The sequence below is a fragment of the Miniopterus schreibersii genome, assembly GCF_964146895.1.
Source record: "Miniopterus schreibersii genome assembly, chromosome: 5".
Classification (NCBI taxonomy): Eukaryota; Metazoa; Chordata; class Mammalia; order Chiroptera; family Miniopteridae; genus Miniopterus; species Miniopterus schreibersii.
Window position 1 is genome coordinate 86379313 of NC_138106.1, and position 20250 is coordinate 86399562.

Consider the following 20250-nt stretch of genomic DNA (forward strand, 5'->3'; position numbering starts at 1 on the left):
ATGACATACACAGGATCTTTGGGACCCAGGTGACCGGAGCCTGTGGAGGGTCAGTGGCTGGAGTTGCTCGTCCTGCGCACAAAGAACCCACAGGAAGAAGACGGGGTCACACAGGTGACGGGGATGAAGGCCTTGGACTGACTTCTTCAGCTTTTCTTGCGCGTGGTTCCCACGCGTTTTTTGGATGCGGATTCGTATGGTAATCAGGAGGCACCGAGGCGGGAGGCAGCTGAAACGCTGTTCAGCTGTGGATGCGGCTTTGATAGCAAAGCCGCAGTGAAAGCTCAGGCTCTTGTGACTTGGTCTTGAGACGCCCACTTCGTTGCTTCCTGCCATCAAGCTCCTTGAAATTCCCCGAGTTAGACGGTCTCTCTGTTCTCTACTCTCCTACCCTACAGGAGCCCTACCCTTGCGCAGTGATCACGGGGGCATACTATATTTAACTAAATGAAATTAAGCGGTATACGTAAAAGGGCATGACAGCCTCTAACATCTAAGATGCTAATTAGGGCTACTGTTAATTAATCAGTCACCCTTCATAATTCTGCCAATATATGCGCTAAGGAAGAGATTTTTCCTAGGTTATTTCTCATCTGTACCCTCAAACTTGCAAAATAAGAATGGTAAGACTATTCCATAGATGAACAAACTGAGCTCATAGAGGTTAAAACAACTTATCTTAGACTAACTTGGAGTTACTTTGCAATGATTCATGCACTTTGTATGAAAGTGACTGATGTTGGGCTGGATAACCTTTTCATCGTCATCTGTGTAGACATAAAGCATTTTCTTAATATAGATTAATGAATTGATGTTAATTATATGAATGAACTAATTTATTAATTGATATTAATGGAATTAATTAGTATTAATTCAATGTTAATTTTTAAAAATGATATTTCAAAAAAGTAAATCTATTGCTTTTTATTTAAAAAAGCAACACATCTCCCCAGTCCCTCCCACTTTCTTTTTTTCTTGATCCAGCTTGATTCCGTCCTTTGGCTCACTGGTTGTTTCTGTCCTGCCCAAGTGCTTCAGTTTCTCTTGCACGGCTCAGTCCAGAGGTCCTGGTGAGTTCCTAGCGCAATAAGGCTTGTTTTCCTCTGGCAGCCTAAAGTGTAAAACTGACAAGGACTTTTATACTTCTTAGTTAATGGAAAGTTTCCCTTATTTTTAAGCTTACCATACCTCCCTGAAATCCACCAGGTTGCATAAACTTTTAACTTAGATAATGCCTGATATCCAGTAAGCAAAATCGCCTTGGAATGCCCCTGCTACTATTGGCCAGACTCAGAGAACCGAGCAACTCGCCAGGACGTTGCTCCATTTTGTGTACGACCACCCACCCACAGGCCCACAGGACAGTCTTCAGGGACGCCCCGACCCACGGAGGCAGGAGTTCAGATACAATACTGTCACATTAAGGGGGCTGGCGCAGGTCGTGTGTGCTGCTATCCAGGACTCTGGGAGCCAACTGCTTATTATAAAACCTGTGCCATAGGAGTAAACTTTTCCTATTTCTTCTCTATACGTCTGAAATACCATATTATGACTTTCAGTCCATAGGAGGGCAATGTTGAGCTGTAGGAAAATCCTGTCACCTTTTTTTTTTTTCAAAATGAACATATAGAACTGATTAATTTAAAAATTAATGAATTGAAACAAATTAACTAATTTAAATATGCCACAAGATGACAATTATTTAATAATATCCTCATGTTGAACACCAACTGGCCCATGTTTGTCACACTGGTCGTTAATTTGTAAGTTGATGTAAATTGTTGTTGTCACTCAAAGCCAAACCACTGCTGTCCCTTTGGAGATGACTGTGTTCTCCTCTGTGTAGCTTTTCTTTATTTTAGACTCTGAAATGCTTAACTTCTTTACAAATATAGTGGTACTTTATTTATTATTTATTTATTTATATTTTTAAATATATTTTTATTGATTTCAGACAGAGGAAAGGAGAGGGAGAGAGAGAGACAGAAACATCAATGATGAGAGAGTCATTGATCGAGCCCGCAACCCGGGCCTATGCCCTGACCCGGAATCGAACCCTGATCGCCTGGATCCTAGGTCGATGCTCAACCGCTGAGCCACGCCCGGCCGGGCTATAGTGGTACTTTAAAAAAATTTTGTGCATGGTCTGCTAATGGTGACCCTGCTTACAGAGAAAATAATTCTTATGGTTCAAATTTCTCTTCTGCTGAGACCCCTTCTCCTGGGTCAGAATTTGATGTTGCCTTTAAATGCCGCCATAAGGCTCTAGAGTAAAGAGTTAACCACACGTAATGTTTAAAGTGAGTTATAAAGAACAAGACAACATTACATTTGGGCCAAATTTCAAGGTAAATATTTTGGTTGTGTATCAGAATTATTTCCATTGAAGGGATCATGGACCAATCCAGCACAGTAGCCTTTCAGCCTGTACTGAAATCGAGCCTGCTTTGAATTTGTGAAGTGAGCACTGTAAATAGAATGAAGTGTGTTTGTGTAGCTGTGAAGCCTTATCTGAGCGCTGCACTGGAAAAGCAGCTTCTCTCTGAACATCCCGGCCGGCCCGCAGGCCCGGGGCCGCCTGCTGCTGCCCCGCAGCGCCACCTGCCGGCGGGGCGTGGGGCGTCGTCTGTGGCTCGCTTCCCGAGGCCAGGGAGGCAATTAGGAGAGGCCGCAACCCCGATCAGGAATAACGCGACCCAGCAATTTCCTCATTTCTCTGTTCGCCGCTGGCCCATCAATAACGGGTCCTAATTGAGTGTGTGCAGCAGGGGGGCCGTCTCGGGGCCTGCAGCTGTGGGGGTGCACAGCGGGGTCACGCTGTCCCGGGGTGGCCCCGCAGCACACTGGGTGCAGGGGGCTGCACATCCTGTCCCATCCCACCCAGCAGTGCGCCCAGACTCCCTTGGAAACCTCCCATCCTCAGGTTCCTCCCAAGGACATGGAGAAATATGGGGGGGAAACCCCAAATTCAACAACAAAAAGCCAAAAAGTAAAACAGGGAGAAAGAGTGTGAAAGAGAGAGGGGGAGGGAAAGAAGCAAAGGGAAAGGGAAAGGACACGTGGTCAGGATATCATTCTAAGGTTTTAGATTAGAATTTGAAATGTGAATTTGGTTATATGAAAACCACTCGGGGTTAAAAGGTAAAATCCTAACCTCATGACACGATGATTCCCATTCCTGACCTCCACACTGTACACATGTTTATACAAATCAGGGAATAAGACTTTGAGTGGAGTCATTTCCACGTCTGCCAGTCCCAGAGGCATGGGCTGACGCTCAGTCCTCTAGGGAGAAATCAGCAAACCTCTTGCTCAAATTTGATTAAATCCAGGACCACTCAAAGCTGAAGGGGTGAGAGTAAAAACACTTCCATTAGCTTTACTAATGTTATTCTGATGTCTAATGACTCAGGTTTCAGTGAGTTTTCCAGCCTAATTGAAACAACTGCCGGTGTCACCGTGAACACCGAACATTTCACCAGTGAAGGCTCATGTCTTGTCTTCCTGCGGGAAGCCTTCCTCCTGGACACAGCTGCCTCTGAGGTAGCTCCGCAGGAAGCATTCTAGGAGTCATTCAGGAGGTAAAAGACCAGACTCTTGGCTCAGCTACTGCACAAAGAATACATAGGGACATTTTTAAGGTGACTATAATTTTTTTATATTTAAATAAAATTTTATTTTAGAATAGCTTTAGATTTACTGAAAAGTTTCAAAGCGAGATCAGGACACATAATTTCCATATACACCACACTGTTTCCCCCTTTTGATACTATTTTATTTTACTACTGTTGCAGATTGGTCACCACTAAGGGACCAATATTGACATTATTAATAAGTAAACTCTATACCTTATTTGGATTTTATTAGTTTTATTTGAATGTTCTTTTTCTGTTCCCAGGTCCCATTCAGAATACCAGCTTGGTCCTCATGTTCTCTTAGGCTCCTCCAGGTTGTGGCAGCTTCTCAGACTTGCCTTGTGTTTTCGTGACCTGGACAGTTTTCCAGGGTGCTGATCCAGAGTATATTTGGTAGAATGTCCCTCAATTTGGGTTTGTCTGCTGTTTTTCTCAGGTTCAGTGGTTATGGTTTTCAGGAAGGAAGACCACATAGGTGAAGTGCCATTCCCAACATTATATATCAAGGCTACATGTCATCAATGTGATGTTAACCTTGATCACCTGGAAAGGTCATGTTTGCCAGGCTTCTCCACTGTGAAGTGACCTGTCCAGCCAGCTCCCCATTCCCTACTGTGTTTGGTAAAAAATCACTAAGCGTAGTCCACAGGAGTGAAGCTTCACCTCCTTGAGGGGGGTATCTGTATACATTTTTAGAATTCTTCCATAGGGGGGATTTGTCTTGTATCCCTGATTTATTTATTTATTCACTCAATTATTTCTTTATCTCACTATGAATTCATGGATATTTATTTTATACTTTCAATTATAGTGATATAGTATGTTATTTTTTGTTTGCTACAATTGTTCCAACTTAGGGCATTTGGGGCTCTGTTAATGGCTCCTATGTCCTTTTGACCTCTCGCCACTGTTTTTTTCCCTTCCGTGCCCTTTCTCACTCTCCGAAGCCTGGAGATGCTGCAGGGTCCTCTGGCCGCAGTCCTGCAACCGGTCATTTCTCTAAGGAGAAATTGGAGAATGTTGTGAGCAAGCAAGATCTGGGCACAGGATATCAAACCATTTTTTAAAAGTTACTATTTACTTGTACGTGGCTGGTTATTTTCTATTGGACATTGTTGAAGAAATGGCCCTTCTTCTGTCCCCAAAGGAAGACTGAGACACCTGCGCACTGGGTGCTTGTGTCTGTGCTGCCTTCGTGGTTTTCACATCAGTCCCCTGGAAGCATTAGATATTCTCTGGGATCTTTTCTTCTGTTTTCCACTTTGAAAGTAGCTAGAAAGTGATGTCATTGTCTTTTGAGGACAGTAAGAGTAGTTTCTGCAGGCTCCAGGTTCATTTTTATTAAAAATTGCTTCCCCACAAGTAGATTAGTATCACTTTTTTGTCAGTAAATAAATTCTAACATTTGTCAGAGATCATCTAACAGGATTGCTTTTTAGAAGCCAAGTTATAAACTGTGTGGCCAGGCTTATTAGAATACAGTTTAACCTCTGTATTTCCTAATGGGTTGGCAAAGGAAAGTGATACGTAGAAAATGCCTTGTAGACAGCACCTGAGATAGAAGAGTGTAAGTAAGTTTTAGTAATTAGAAAAAACCCTGTCTAATGCATAATTGTAATTTCTCATAACGTAGATGTGCTGGTGCTCATCTCCTTAGGACGTTTGGATTCGCAGTAATACTGGAATGATTACCAACAATTACGTAGGAGTCTTTAAACTATCACTCATCCCCAAATTTTGTAGCACCCCCCCCCCCTCGCCCGTTCGTAGCACCTGGCAGTCAGGACGGCCTGGGCCAGCGCTTGTCGCCCTGTGGCCCGGGGCCAGCAGCCGCCCTGGGACTTGCTAGGAAAGCAGCCGGGGCTGAATAAAGCCCCTGGGTGGTTCTGATGCCCCCCGGCCCCGGGGCAGCACGGGCTCCAGTCCTCAGCGGCTTAAAATATTAAAACGACGGAGACCGCGTGTCTGCGGGGGGGCGGCAGGGCGATTTCAAGTGCGCAGTGAATGCGGGGGACTAGGGGTGCCTTGTGAACAGCATTTTGTACATGGAAACGCAGTGTCTACCACACTGTGGGCATGCCGCAGATGTGAGTAAAATGTGGAATAGTTGTAAACCATAAACATTTTTATAAAGAGTTTTAATTCTTTATTATACTAATAGTGCTTCAGACTTAGGCTTTGTCTTCTAAAGCCGTCTTCTCGGGTGCACCTCTCTCACATCTTCAGGTATAGCCTCCATTTCAAGGATATTTGTGAAAATTAGATTTCAAAACTTACATCAGAAAAATTGTTACAAGTTTCTAATTTCTCGTGTCTTTATCTGTTTGCTATCGGTGTCTAGTTTTATATCTGTATCTATGATTTTCACTATATTTAGAGTATAAAATTTCCGTGTAGTTAGAGACCACGTGGCTTTTCATAATTATGCCGAAGTTTAAGCTGAGCTTATGAAGTTTGAACATAGGGCTTCCACCCAAATTGGTGTTAAAGTATGCGGGTTAAATGCCAAGGTCTCACCCGGGAGAGTATGAAATGCTGAGCTGTAGCTCTGAGGCCTGGAGTCACGTCTGCAACTGCTCAATAAGCTGTGCAACCTGAAGGAGCTCTCTGCTGCCCTGGCGCCCTCCTGTTTATCTTGCATTTTCTAAAATGTGAACCATCTGCCTATTATTTGTATTCGTTTATTTGATAAAGTTTGATACCACATTCAAAAAATATACTAAATGAAAAATCTAAGTTCTGAAATGCTATGGGCCACAAATAAGAAACGTAGTTGCCAAAAAAGTGTTTATTCTTTAGAGACACCTGCTGGTTCTCCGTGTGTGGCAACGCTCAGAGCACCAGGCGCCTGGGGACCTGCCAGCTAACGGAGGCGGGGCGGTAAGGGCCCTTCTCCAGAAGGCTCCTAAAGGGCACACTGGCCAAGCCTCCTTTGCATTAAAAAGGGTTTACCTTGGAGTGGGGCTCTCTTTGTTTCTGAGCTGTGGACACAAAATAAAGGCTCAGTGGTTTGGTAAAGAGCGTCTATCGGGTCGCTCAGGATCTAAGTTTGTTTGGTGGTTGTTCCGACTTGAGCTTAGTATTGGGCAGCTACCAGGATGCAGATCACGAGCCTCAATGAAGGGGTCAGATTGCTGAGGGCCCCACTTGCTGGACCGTGAGATCCATGCCCTGCTCTGTGCCCATCCCACGCTCCCTGCAGGACCTTCATACCCAGCGCGGGGCAGGGCAGGGCACTAGAGCAGAGAGCCCTGGGGGAGTCGCAGCGCTGCTGGGCTGGCCCGACGGGTGTGCCCGGCCTTCCTGACACACCTCCAGCGACCTTTCCTCTTCGCACTTGGAGTCAGGCTTGTTTGTACTCTGAGGCGTCCCCCGGGCCTGCCCCGCTCCCTTGCACTTTCTCTCAGGCATTTCCCTGAATAAAATCCTGGCATATTATGGAATCAGTCTTGGCATCTGCTTCTTAAAAGGGCCTGAACTAATATAACGCTTGGGAATCACTTGGCTTTTTGGCTTGTGAATGAAGGTATCTTATCAGAGTGGGGTGTTGGAGCCTGAGCATGTAAGGAGGGTGCCCTGTGGGTGCTGGTGGCCTCAGCCTGGTGCAAGGTGTTGTGCAGGTGGGGAAAGAGCTTTAGCAGAGGGGGAGAGGCTCGGCGCCAGGTGTTAGAGCCCAAGCCTGGGAGAAGAGGCCCTGGGGACAAGGGCACTGCTGACAATGGGACATTTGCTGTGTACACGGGAACTAAACAATAAATAAACTCGGGATGATGAAAGCCCAGCTTGCCATTGTCAGAGATGGGAGGGGAGGACATGATATAAAACGTGTGATTTGGGGTGCAAATGGTATCAGTGAAAATGGGTGGTTTCCAATTAAATCAATATGGTTATAGATCTATGTATCTCGACAATACATGTTTCCCAGCTCTGTCCAAGAATAACAACCCTCCAATAATAATGAGCTATCCCCCGGATGCTGGTTTCCATCAAGCACTGGTCCTTAAAGTAGCTGAAGCTCTTGGAGGAAATGAGTGGCTTCTTCCAGGACTGGTGAGCGAAAGCATAAGATGAGCCTGGAACTTTGTTTTGTGTCAGAAACCTAGGAAATTTCAAAGAAGAAAGGACACCAAAATCAGATACAAGAGGTTCCCACTGACCACACTGGGGACAATTTGGGGACAAGAGTGATAATAATGGATTACAATCAATGGACCGAAATAACCCATGGGTCCATAATAATATAAATAAATAAGAAGAGAAATATTTTCCTTCAAATAATGTTGACTAATGAAAGAAGAAATAACAGAAGTAGGAAAATCACAATTAAACAGCAATCATAATAATAATTTAGCAAAGAAGTATCAGTGGATGCTAAAACTGTGGGTAAAATTTTGATGAGTAACAGAATGTTTACATCTCACAGTGTTTCCTCCCAGAATATTTATTAATTATAAAGGATAGAAGAAAAACCATACAGTGAAAAAAAATATTCAAAAACCTGGCAGGAGCCACCTTAAGTGATTGAAGTTAACAACTCTAATAATGGGAAAATTTTAAATCATGTCCCACATAACAAGATGATGAAGATATAGAATCTCTTCTGTCAAATTCCTCTCGAAAATGTGTAATCTGCTTCTCAGCATGAGGTAACATCAGAAAAAACCCCAAGCTGAGGTATGTTTAAAAACACATAAAACTGACTCGATCTCTGTATAATTTCTTTAGATATGACAGCTTGAAAGCATATTGAAAAAAAGGGGAAAGTTTTGAACTTAGAGACTCCATCCCACCATTCGCTTGGGGAACTGAGGTGTCAGGTTAGAGTCCGGGCTGGAGCCCCCGAGTTTCCCGAATGCTGGTGTCCACAGCTGCCCAGTCAAAAAGTTAATATCTGCAGTCCTTCCATAGTTATAGAAAAGACTCAAACACTGTCAGACAAAATCTTTTAGGCTTAAATTTAGAAGCTTAAAAATTATTTGGAATTGATTTATGCAACAGAAATGTATTTTTCATGATTTTCACATTTGCTGTTATTTTAAATACTGAGATACATTAGGCAACATATTTAAAGACAACCTTCGGCCGAGAACTTCTCATTCCCCTTGCCCCTCTCAGTCGCCGGGATGCATTACAGAAGGTCGGGCGGGGGAGGAGCAGCAGGAGGCGGCGGGAGAGGAAGCACATTTATGAGGGGCGCTCCATGTGCGGGGATGAAGCTCACAAAGTGTCATGTGCCAGGCACCGTTTTAGATACTGTTAATAATACTGTTTAGCAAGAAAAGAAGCTGGAAGTGATTTGGTATGCTGCTTACCAGCTAGTTAGATGGCGTGTCCTCCAGAGCTCAAGCTCTGTCCCAAGTGATGCGGGAAACAGTTAAACAGCAGCGTAACCGGTGAGATAAGGAAGGACACGCTCCACCGTGTCAGCCTCTCGGTGGTTTGATGCTGTTCTTTCAATATTGTTTCCGTATTTAAAAAATTTGAACAAACATCCAAAGTAGTCTAAAATGTGTTGAATTTTTTTTTACTTTTGTTTTTTATTGTTGAAAATATTACAGACGTCCCCTTTTTTCCCCATTGACCACCCCCCCTCCCCAGGCCTTCACCACACTATTGTCAGTATCCATGGGCTATGAATATACGCAGATAAACTCTTTGGTTAATCTCTCCCCACCCACCCACCTCCTCCTTCCCTCCGAGATTCGTCGACTTTTTCATGCTTCTATGTCACTATTTTGTTCATCAATTTATAGTGTTCTTTAGATTCTACCTTTGAGATCAATAAGCCAGGCAGAGAAAGACAACTTTCACATGATCTCACTTATACATGGGATCTAAAATGTGTTGAATTTTACAGACTTCAAAATATGGTCTATGAAAGTTTTCCTGTATTGGAATGTCATCAGAGTAATGTTGATTTTTTACTAATTTTCACTGTGTTAAAGTGCAGTTGTGTCCCAAAGTTCTTAGTAAAACATTGCCTTAAAAATCTTAGTCAAACCGAAGGTCCCGGAATGGATTGTATTAGGCTTGTCAAATAAATTATTATTAAATTTTGTATGGAGAAATGTTCATTGAATACTTTTTAATTTTTAAACAGTGGAGCTACTATTAACATAGAGTAGTAAAAGGCTCAAATACTGAGTGACTGGTTCAGTTAGTTTTGACAAATGTGTACACATTCACTCAAGACACAGAACATGTCCATCAATGAGTTCAGTTCCTTCGTGCTCTTTCCGGGCCAGTTCCTACCACCCTTGAAGCTAGCGGCATATCCTGACCTGCTTTCTATCATCACTAGTTAGTTGTGCCCATCCGGGGACTGCATGTATGTGGAATCTACACTCCGCACAGTGTTTGAGAGTCACCTGTGTTGTCCGACGCACAGCAGTTCCTTGCTTTTTGTTGTGAGCAGCACCCACTGTATGAACCTATAACGGTTCTTATTCACCCTCCTGTTGATGGGCATCTTGGCTGACGCTGGCTGTTTTGAATAAATCTGATTGAGCATTTTTGTACAAAGGCTTTTGTGGACATATGTTTTCAATTCTCTTGGATTGGAATTACAGGGTTCCAGGGTAGTTGTGTATTCAACTTTTTAGTCAATTCTGAGACAGATGTCCCAAGTGCTTGCGCTAGATTTTCAGTTACAGTGGTGAATGGTATTGTTAGGGCCTGTACCATCTCTTGCGTAGATGTGCCAACAAAAATGTGAAAAGTAATGCCTCTATTCTTACTCTATAAGTTGAACATTTATTGACAAAATTGTCAAGGCAGAACTTCAAATGGCCTGAGGATGCATTTTGTGAGCCAGTGTATATCGGGAAGCAGAGCTTATAAATAAAATGGAATTTCAAAGTGCAAATGAGGAACCTATGGCCCAAGGTCCTATCAATGTTTGACTCTGGGAAGCTCTGAATCAGAACCTGCAGCAGTGACAGATCACACAGGAAGAATTTTCACCCACTTTCCAAAGGTCAGGTGTGAAAGAGGGTAATTTGCATTTGTCTTTTCAATAATTCCAATTTGCCCTAGAGACAGGAAAACGATCAGTCCTGCTATAAAATGGCAATATACATATAAATACAGAGAGTGCATGCACTTTTTTTTGGTTATGGTTATATTTTAAGCAATATTTTTATTTATATATAAAAGAGGTAAAGAGCAAAAATTTGGAAGATTCCTCTTTAGTTCCCACTCTTGAAATAGGGGACTATGAATTTCTAGATATTTTTGAGATTTTAAAATATTTTATAATTACTTTGTCTCAACCAATTTCTAAGGATTTAAATAGCATATACACTCTGACATAAGTGAAAATAAGCTGAAATCAACAACAGAAAAAATAGACAATCCCCAAACATTTTGATTAAGTGACAATTTTCCAAATAACTTAATGGGTCAAAAATAAATCAGAATAGCAATTCAAAAATATTTTTAATTAAGTGATAATGAAAATACAATATATTAATTTAAGGGAGGATGCAGCTAAAACAGTGCTTTGGAGAGAAATTAGAGCTTTAATGCATATATCAGAATAAAAAAAAAAAGCTGGAAGTAAAACCAATAAAGAAAACCCAAAGAAATAAGAGAATGCAGGAAATAATGAAAGACAAAGCAAATATATAAAAGAGAAAATTGATGAAGCTAAAAATGGGTTCTTTGCAAAGACTGATAAAACTGTTAACACCCTAGTAAGAATAACAATGGACAAGTAGAGAAAAAACATAAATCACTCATCTGAAAAACAAAAAAAGGCAACAGCACTACATCATTACAGACACTGAAAATACAATAAGAACGCATTATGATGCTGACCATCTTTAGTAATTAGAGAAATTCAAATCAAACGCGTAATGAGATACCACTTTACAACTACTGGAAAGGCTATTTTTTAAAAGGAAAATGAGTGCTGCTGAGAGTGTGGCGAAATCGGAAGCTGAGGCATTGCTGGTGCAGCTGCTCTGGGAAACAGTTTGCCAGTTCCCCAAAACGCAATGCATAGTCACAATGTGACCCCGCAATTCTGCTCTTAGGTATATGCCCAAGAGAACTGAAAACATAAATTCCCACAAAAACTTCTCCACAAGTGTTCCTGACAACAGCATAAATAACAACCAAAAAGTGGAAATAACTCAAGTGTCCATTCACCAATAAATGTATAAACAAAACCTGGCATATCTGTCAGCGTGGTTGGGGTGGCCTCTGCCAGAGACGGCTTCTGGCCAGAGACAGCACTCTGTGCCCCGGTTCTTGTCTTGATTGTAGGAACGAATTCAAACAAGAGACAACAAATAGCAGTAAAAGCAGGTGAAGAAATACATTCAGATAGAACCTGAGCTGGCAACTCAGCCGGGCGAAACCAAACCAAGTGCCCACTTAGGTGCGCTTGGGATACTTGTACCCCTTAGCTCAGTAAGTCTCCCCCTCCCTTATTTCTCAGAAAATTATATATATAATTTCATATATCTAGAAGGCTCCTTCATCCAGGTGTTATGCCACTGGTTAGACCACGTCCTGGAGGGCTCTGAGTCTTTTCTCCTCTCACAGGGGTCTGCCACCTCCATTGTCTATTTTCAATTTGTCACATCTCACATATGCTCCCTCCAAGCCCCAGCTGTCTTTCCCAGCTCATATCTTTCTCACTGCCTACTCGAACATATTCCTGTATTGGATTATTAGTGAGCCATAAAAAGGAATAAAATACTGACACATGCTACACTACAGATCAATCTTAAAAACATTACACTGAGAGAAGCCAGACACAAAAGGTCACAAAGTGCACGATTCCATTTAAATGAAATGTCCAGAATAGGCAAGTCTATGGAGACAGGGAGTAGATTAGTGGTTGCCATGGGCTAGGAGGAGGGGGAATGGAAAGTCACTGCTAACAGGTTGATTTTTCAGGCTGGTGAAAATGTTCCCAAATGATTCTCAGTGATGGTTGCACAAACTTGTAAGCATCCTAAAAGTGACTGAATTATACAATTTAAAAATGGTGAATTTGTGGTATGTGAATTATATCTCAATAACAAAAGAACATATTATGAATACTTTTATGCTAAGATGTTTGAAAACTTAAATGAAAACTAAATTTTTGGAAAAAAACTTGCATGAGGATAAATAGAAAACTTAAATTGTTTCTGTTTGATAAAGAAATTGAATTCACAATTAAAGCCTTCCCAGGCACACACAAAAACTTCAAGCCCTGGTAGCTTCACTGGTGAATTCTTACATATATTTAAGGATGAAATAATGTTTATAATGTCAATCTTGCACAAACTGTTTTAGAGAAAAAGAGAAAGAAAAGAGCAATTTTCCTTTTGTGTTATGAGACCAGGATAACCTTGATCCCAAAATCATAGAATGACTTTGCAAGAAATGAAAACAGAGGCTGAGTTCTTTCAAGCATACAGGTGCCAGAATCCTAAACAAGATAATACAAGTGAGGTTTACTCTAGAAATGCAAGGTTGGTTAAACTTTAGGACATCAATCAACATATTTTACCACCCTTACTGAATAAAGGAGAAAAGTCATGTCTAACTTCATACATGTAGAAAAATCATTTGATAAATTCCAATATATATTTAGTATAAAAACATTCAGGAGAACAGAAATAAAGAGGATCTTTCTTTATGTAATAAAGGCTATATGAACAATGACAACCTACAGCTATCGTCCAACATAGTGGTAAAAACTGAACAGCTTCATCTTCCAGTTGGAAACAAGTTATGCCCACCACTAGCTTTTCTGTTCAGCACTGTACTGAAGTTCCTAGCTAGTGCAATAAGGAAGTAAAATAAGTGAAAATATAGTCTGTAGATACAGACAACGGACTGACAGCCCTCAGAGGGGCGGGGGGTTGGGGGAACTGTGTGAAAAACTAAAGGGATTAAGCAAAAAACAAACAAAAAACCCCTCAGAGATTTAGACAACAACAGCATGGTGATTACGAGAGGGAAAGGGGGTGGGAGGAGGTAGGAGAGAGTAAAGAGAGAATAAATGGTGATGGAAGGAGACTTGACTTTGCGTGGTGAGCACACAACACAATATACAGATGATGTGTTATGGAATTGTGCACTTGTAACATCTATAATTTTATTAATGTCACCCCAATAAATTAAAAAAATTAAAAAGAGATTCAATTTATAAAAAAGAAAAATATAGTCTTGAAAGTAAGGAAAAAGCTGTCATTATTTGTAGGTATAATTATTTGTGCAAAAATCTACAAACTACTAGAAGAAACAATGGAGTTTAGTAGGGCCACTGGTATACATAGGGTTTCCCAAAAAATTTATACACACTTTGAATAATTATTTATTCCAATGGATTAAATCTGAAAAGAAAGAAACATCAATTGAGCTATCAGCTTTCAGTAATGTATACATTTTTGGGGCTACCCTGTATATCAAATACATTGTTTATAAACTAAAAACAGTTGGAGAATCAAAACACCATTTTGAAATTCACAATAAAGCACCGTATTTATTGAATAGAAAACTAATTTTTAAAAAATTCTCATCCCAGGACATGCTCTCATTGATCCTAGAGAGATAAGAAGGGGGGGGGAGAGAAAGAGAAACATGGATTGGTTGCCTCCCTCATGTGCCCCGACTGGGGATCGAACCTGCAACCTAAGTGTGTGCCCTGATTGGGAATCGAACCTACAACCTTTGGGTGCACGGGATGCCACTCTAATGGAAGACTCATTTTTGTTAAGATGTCATTTCTGCTGACACTTCATATAATCTTTTTAAATTTTATTTATTTATTTTTTATTGTTCAAAATATTGCAGATGTCCCTTTTTTTCCCCATTGACCCCTTCCACCCAGCCCCCACATCCCTCCCCAGGCCTTCCCCACACTATTGTCTGTGTCCCTGGGTTATGCATATATGCATATAAGTTCTTTGGTTAATCTCTCCCTTCCCACACCCCCAACTTCCCTTCTCTCTGAGATCCCGCAGTCTGATCCATGCTCCCCTGTCCCTGAATCTATTCTGTTCATCAGTTTATTAAGTTCTTTAGATTCCACATATAAGTGAGATCACATGATATTTGTCTTTTGCTGCCTGGGTTATTTCACTTAGCATAATACTCTCCAGGTCCATCCATGCTGTCCCAAAGGGTAAGAGATTCTTCTTCTTTACAGCTGCGTAGTATCCATGGTGTGAATGTCCCACAGCTTTTTTATTCACTCATTTACTGATGGGCACCTGGGCTGTTTCCAGATCTTAGCTATTGTAAACTGTGCTGCTATGAACATAGGGGTGCATAAGTTCTTTCTGATTAATGTTTCAGGATTCTTAGGACATATTCCTAGAAGTGGGATCACTGAGTCAAAAGGCAGCTCCATTTTTAATCTTTTGAGGACCCTCCATACTGTTTTCCACAGTGGCTGAACCCGTCTGCACTCCCACCAGCAGTGTACTAGGCTCCCCTTTCCCCACACCCTCACCAGCACGTGTCGTTTGTTGACTTGTTGATGGAGCCATTCTGACAGGTGTGAGGTGATACCTCACTGTGGTTTTAATTTGCATCTCTCTGATGATTAGAGACATCGAGCATTTTCTCATATGTCTCTTGGCCATTGGTATGTCCTCTTTTGAGAAGTGTCTATTCAGGTCCTTTGCACTTCATATAATCTTAATCAAAATTTCAGCATTTTTTTTTGTGTGTGTGTGTGTGTGTGAAAGTTGACAAGTTGATTTCAAAACTTATAAAGAAATTCAAAACACTTGAAATATCCAAAGAAAAAATTTAAAGTACCAGACATTGAGATTATTTTAAGCTACAATGATTAAGACAATGTTCTATTGGTGAAAGCATAGATGAATGAACCAATGGAACAAAATAAATAGGAGAAAGACATTTACACATATACAGTAACCTGATTAAAGCAAAACCGCAAATTCAGTGTAATAATGAAAGAAACGTCTTTTCATACATGGTGCTGAATCACTTGACTGTCTATATGGAAAAAACCCCAAACTCTTGACCACTATATACACAAAAAGGATTTCGAGATTGATTCTAGACCTAAATATGAAAGGTAAACAACACAGCTTCTAGAATAAAATATAGGAGAATATATTCAGTAATAGACAAAGATTTCTTAAATAGTGTTCCCAGAGCACTAAACAGAAAAGATTGATTAACGGATAAACGGGACTTGATTGAAAACTGGCAGGGTGAGGGGTCACTGGAACCTTCATTCACTGCTGGTGGGGATGTACATAGGTACAACCACGCTGGGAATCCGGCAGGACCTACTAAAGCTAAACATACTTGCACCTCTGACCCAGCATTCCTGCTACTGAGCATATGGCAAGCAAAGTGAATGCTTATTTCTATCAAAACTTGTTTATAGTCGTGCTGTTCATAATTCATAAAAAACTGGCATCAGCACAAACGTCTGTCCTCAGCTGAATACCGACAGAAATTGTGGTGCATTCATACCCTGGAATTCTGCCCTGCAAAGGGGGCCCGCTGCTGTTTGCAGCAACATAAACATAACGTTAGTATATAGCCACAAAAAGCATTGAAAAAATAGTAAATAATGTATGATTCTTTTATATAAAGTTCAAAAGCAAACTCACTATAATTATTAAACAAACCCTTTGGTGACGAAGGGAGGCAGGGAATTATCACCAGGAAAGTGCCAGGTAAGTCTGCATTTCATATCATATCCTTGAACCATTTTTTACCCTTGCTATTTCAAATTTGCATTATTAAATAATACAGAAAGTTTTTTCATAGTTAATTTTACTTGGTTTAATTCCTCCTAGAGCTGAATTAAATAGCAAGAATCTGTAAGGAGAAACAATGCTGTCATTCTAATAACTCATTATAGAGAATGTTCACTTTTAAAATTTTTTGAAATTAAATTTATTGGGGTGACATTGGTCAATAGGATCATATAGGTATCAAGTGTATAATTCTATGATACAAGATTTGTATATTGGTTTGTGTGCCCACCACCCAAAGTCAAATCATCTTTGGTCAAATCATCTTCAGGCCCCGTTCACCACCCAACCCCTTCCCTCTGGCAAACACCACGCTGCTGTTTATGTTCACATGTTTCAGTTCTATATCCCACATATGAGTGAAATCACATGGTTCTTAGCTTTTTCTGACGGACTTATTTCACTCAGCATAATATTCTCAGGGTCCATCCATGCTGTGGCAAATGGCAGTATTTCCTCCTTTCTTATGGCTGAGTATATTCCATTGTGTACATGTCCCACATCTTCTTTATCCAGTCCTCTATGGAAGGACAGTTTGGTTGTCTCCATGTTTTGGCCACCGCCAATAATACTGCAATAAACATAAGGGTGCATATATCTTTGCAAATACATGTTTTTGAGTTTTTTGGGTACATACCTAGGAGAGGGATTGCTGGGTGGTATGGTAGCTCTATTCTTAATTTGTTGAGGGATCGCCAGACTGCTTTCCACAGTGGCTGTCCCAGTCTACATTCCCACCAGCAGCGAAGGAGGGTTCCCTTCTCTCCACAGCCTCTCTAACACTTGTTATTGCTTGTCTTGTTGATAATAGTCATTCTAACAGAGGTGCGGTGATATCTCATTGTAGTTTCGATTTGCATTTCCCTAATAACTAGTGAGGTTGAACATCTTTTCATGTATCCGTTGGCCTTTTGCATGTCTTCTTGGGAGTGGTGTCCGTTCAGGTCTTCTATCTACTTTTTAATTGGGTTGTTTTTGTTTGGTGTTGAGTTTTATGAGTTCTTTATATATTTTAGATATTAGACCTTTGTTGGAGCTACGGTTTAAAATATCATCTCCCATTCGGTTGGCTGCCTTTTTTTTTTTTTTTTTTTTTTATGCAGGAGCTTTTTAGTTTGATATAGTCCCACTCATTTATTTTTGCCTTTACTTCCCTTGTCTTTAGGGTCAAGTTCATAAAACTTCTTCTCTACGACCAAGGTAGTTTAGTTTAGTACCTATGATTTCTTCTATGTATTTTATTTTTTCAGATCTTATATTTAGATATTTGATCAATTTTGGATTAATTTTTGTACATGGGGACAAACTGTAATCTAGTTTCATTCTTTTGCATGTGGCTTTCCAATTTTCTCAGCACCATTTATTGAAGAGACTATCTTTACTCCATTGTGTTTCTGGCTCCTTTGTCAAAAATTATCTGCCCATATAAATGTGTTTTTTTAATCCGGTGTCTTAATTCTGTTCCATTGATCTGTGTCTCTCTTTTTTGGCCAATCCCATGCTGTTTTGATTATCATAGCTCTGTAGTGTAATTTAAAGTCAGGTAGTGTGATTACCTCTGGCTTCATTCTTCTATCTCAGAATTGTTTTGCCTATTTAGTCTTTTGTGGTTCCATAAAAATCTGATGATTTCTTGTTTTATTTCTTTAAAAAATGACACTGCTATTTTGATGGGGATGCATTAAGTCTGTATATTGTTTTGGGTAATATGGACATTTTAACTATGTTGATTCTTTCAATCCATGAATATGGGATACTTTTCCATTTTGTTGTGTCTTTTTCTATCTCTTTTAATAATGTTTTGTAGTTTTTAGTATATAGGGTTTCCACATCCTTTGCTAAGTTTATTGCTAGGTATTTTATTCTGTTGGTTGCAATTGCAAAATGATTATTTTTTTTTTTTTCTGAAGTTTGGTTGTTAGTACATAGGAAAGCAGTGGATTTTTGTACATTGATTTTGTATCCTGCAACTTTACTGTATTTGTTTATTGTTTTTAATATTTTTTTGGTGAAGTCTTTGGTGTTTTCTATGTACAGAATCATGCCATCTGCAAAAAGTGACACTTTTACTTCTTCCTTCCCTATTTGGATGCCTTTTATTTCTTTCTCTTGCCTTATTGCTCTGACTAGGACTTCCAGCACTATGTTGAATAAGAGTATTGAGAGTGGACATCCTTGTCTTGTTCCTGATTTTAGAGAAACAGTTTTAACCATTGAGTATAATACTAACTAAGGGTTTGTCATACATGGCCTTTATTGTGTTGAGGCACTTTCCTTCTATTCCTATTTTATTGAGTGTTTTAATCATAAATGGATGTTATATCTTATTAAATGCTTTTTCTGCATCTATTGATAAGATCATATGATTTTTATCCTTTCTTCTGTTACTGTGGTGTGTTACATTGATTGATTTGCGTATTTTGAACCATTCTTATGACCCTGGAATGAACCCCACTTGATCGTGATGTATTAACTCTTTTATGTACTGTTCATTCGACTTGCTAGTATTTTATTTAGGATTTTTGCATCTGAATTCTTCAGAGATATTGTTCCACAGTGTTTTTTTTGTTTTTTTTTTGTGTTATCCTTGACAGGTTTTGGTATCAGGGTTTTATGGGCCTCATAAAATTTGTTAGGAAGTAATGCCTCTTCACTTTTCTGGAAGAGTTTGAGGACAGTTTTTAAGCCTTTTTGAGTGTTTGGTAGAATTCACTGATGAAGCCATCTGGCCCTGAGCTTTTATTTTGGGGGAGTTGTTTTGATGGTTGTTTCAATTTCCTCACTGCTAATCAGTCCGTTTAGAATTTCCAATTCTTAGTGATTTAATCTAGGAAGGTTATATATTTCTAGGAACTTATCCATTTCTTTTAGGTTATTGAAGTTGGTGGCATATAGTCTTTCCTAATATTCTAGTACAGTCCTTTGTATATCTGTGATGTCTGTGGTGACGTCTTCTCTCTTGTTTCTGATTTTGTTTATATGGGTCTTTCCCCTTTTTTCCTTAGTGAGTCTAGCCAGGGGTTTGTCCATTTTATTAATCTTTTCAAACAACCAGTTCTTTGTTGTACTAATTTTTTGTATTGTCTTTTTGTTCTCTATTTCATTCAGTTCTGCTCTAATTTTTATAATTTCCTTTATTCTGCTGACTTTGGGTTGCTTTTGTTCTTTTTCTAGTTTTTTAACATAAAATGTTAGGTTGTTTACTTGGGATTTCTGTTGTTTTTTGAGATAGGCCTGTGATGATATAAACTTCCCCCTTGGTACTGCTTTTGTTGCATCCCAGAAGTTTTGATGTGTCATATTGCCATTTTCACTTGTCTTTGTATATCTTTCGATCTCACCTTTTATTTCTTCTTTGACACAGTTATTTTTTACTATACTGTTACTGGACAGCGTCAAGTTGTATGGAGAGTGCTGTCCTCTCCTTGGCTCTTGTCAGTCTTGTAAGAAAGATTTCAAACATGTGACAGATAGCAATGTTGAAGCAAAACAAGTGAATTTATTAGGGAAGCAAGGCAAGCAAATTTATTAAAAATACAATTGGCATATAACACAAGTCATTTGTCTCTGCCTGCAGGCTAATTGTTATTCTCAGTCACTTAACGAGCCTCAGGATGTAGACCACAGCAGGGCATAAACTCTACAGGGTGGCCAAGAGGTTTTTCAACCAGTTGAGCAATTTCTTCTCCCTCAGGCTAAAGCTGCCTGGATGATAAAAGTCTGTCTGAGAAAGATGTCCTCTGCAGTATAGGGGGATGTCTCAGCACAGGAATCCAGAAGGATGCCTTCTGAGCCCTGTCTCTAGAGCCCACAACTCTGAATTCTCCTCACACAGCTCCAGTCCACTCTACCCTCCCTTTTCTGGAGCC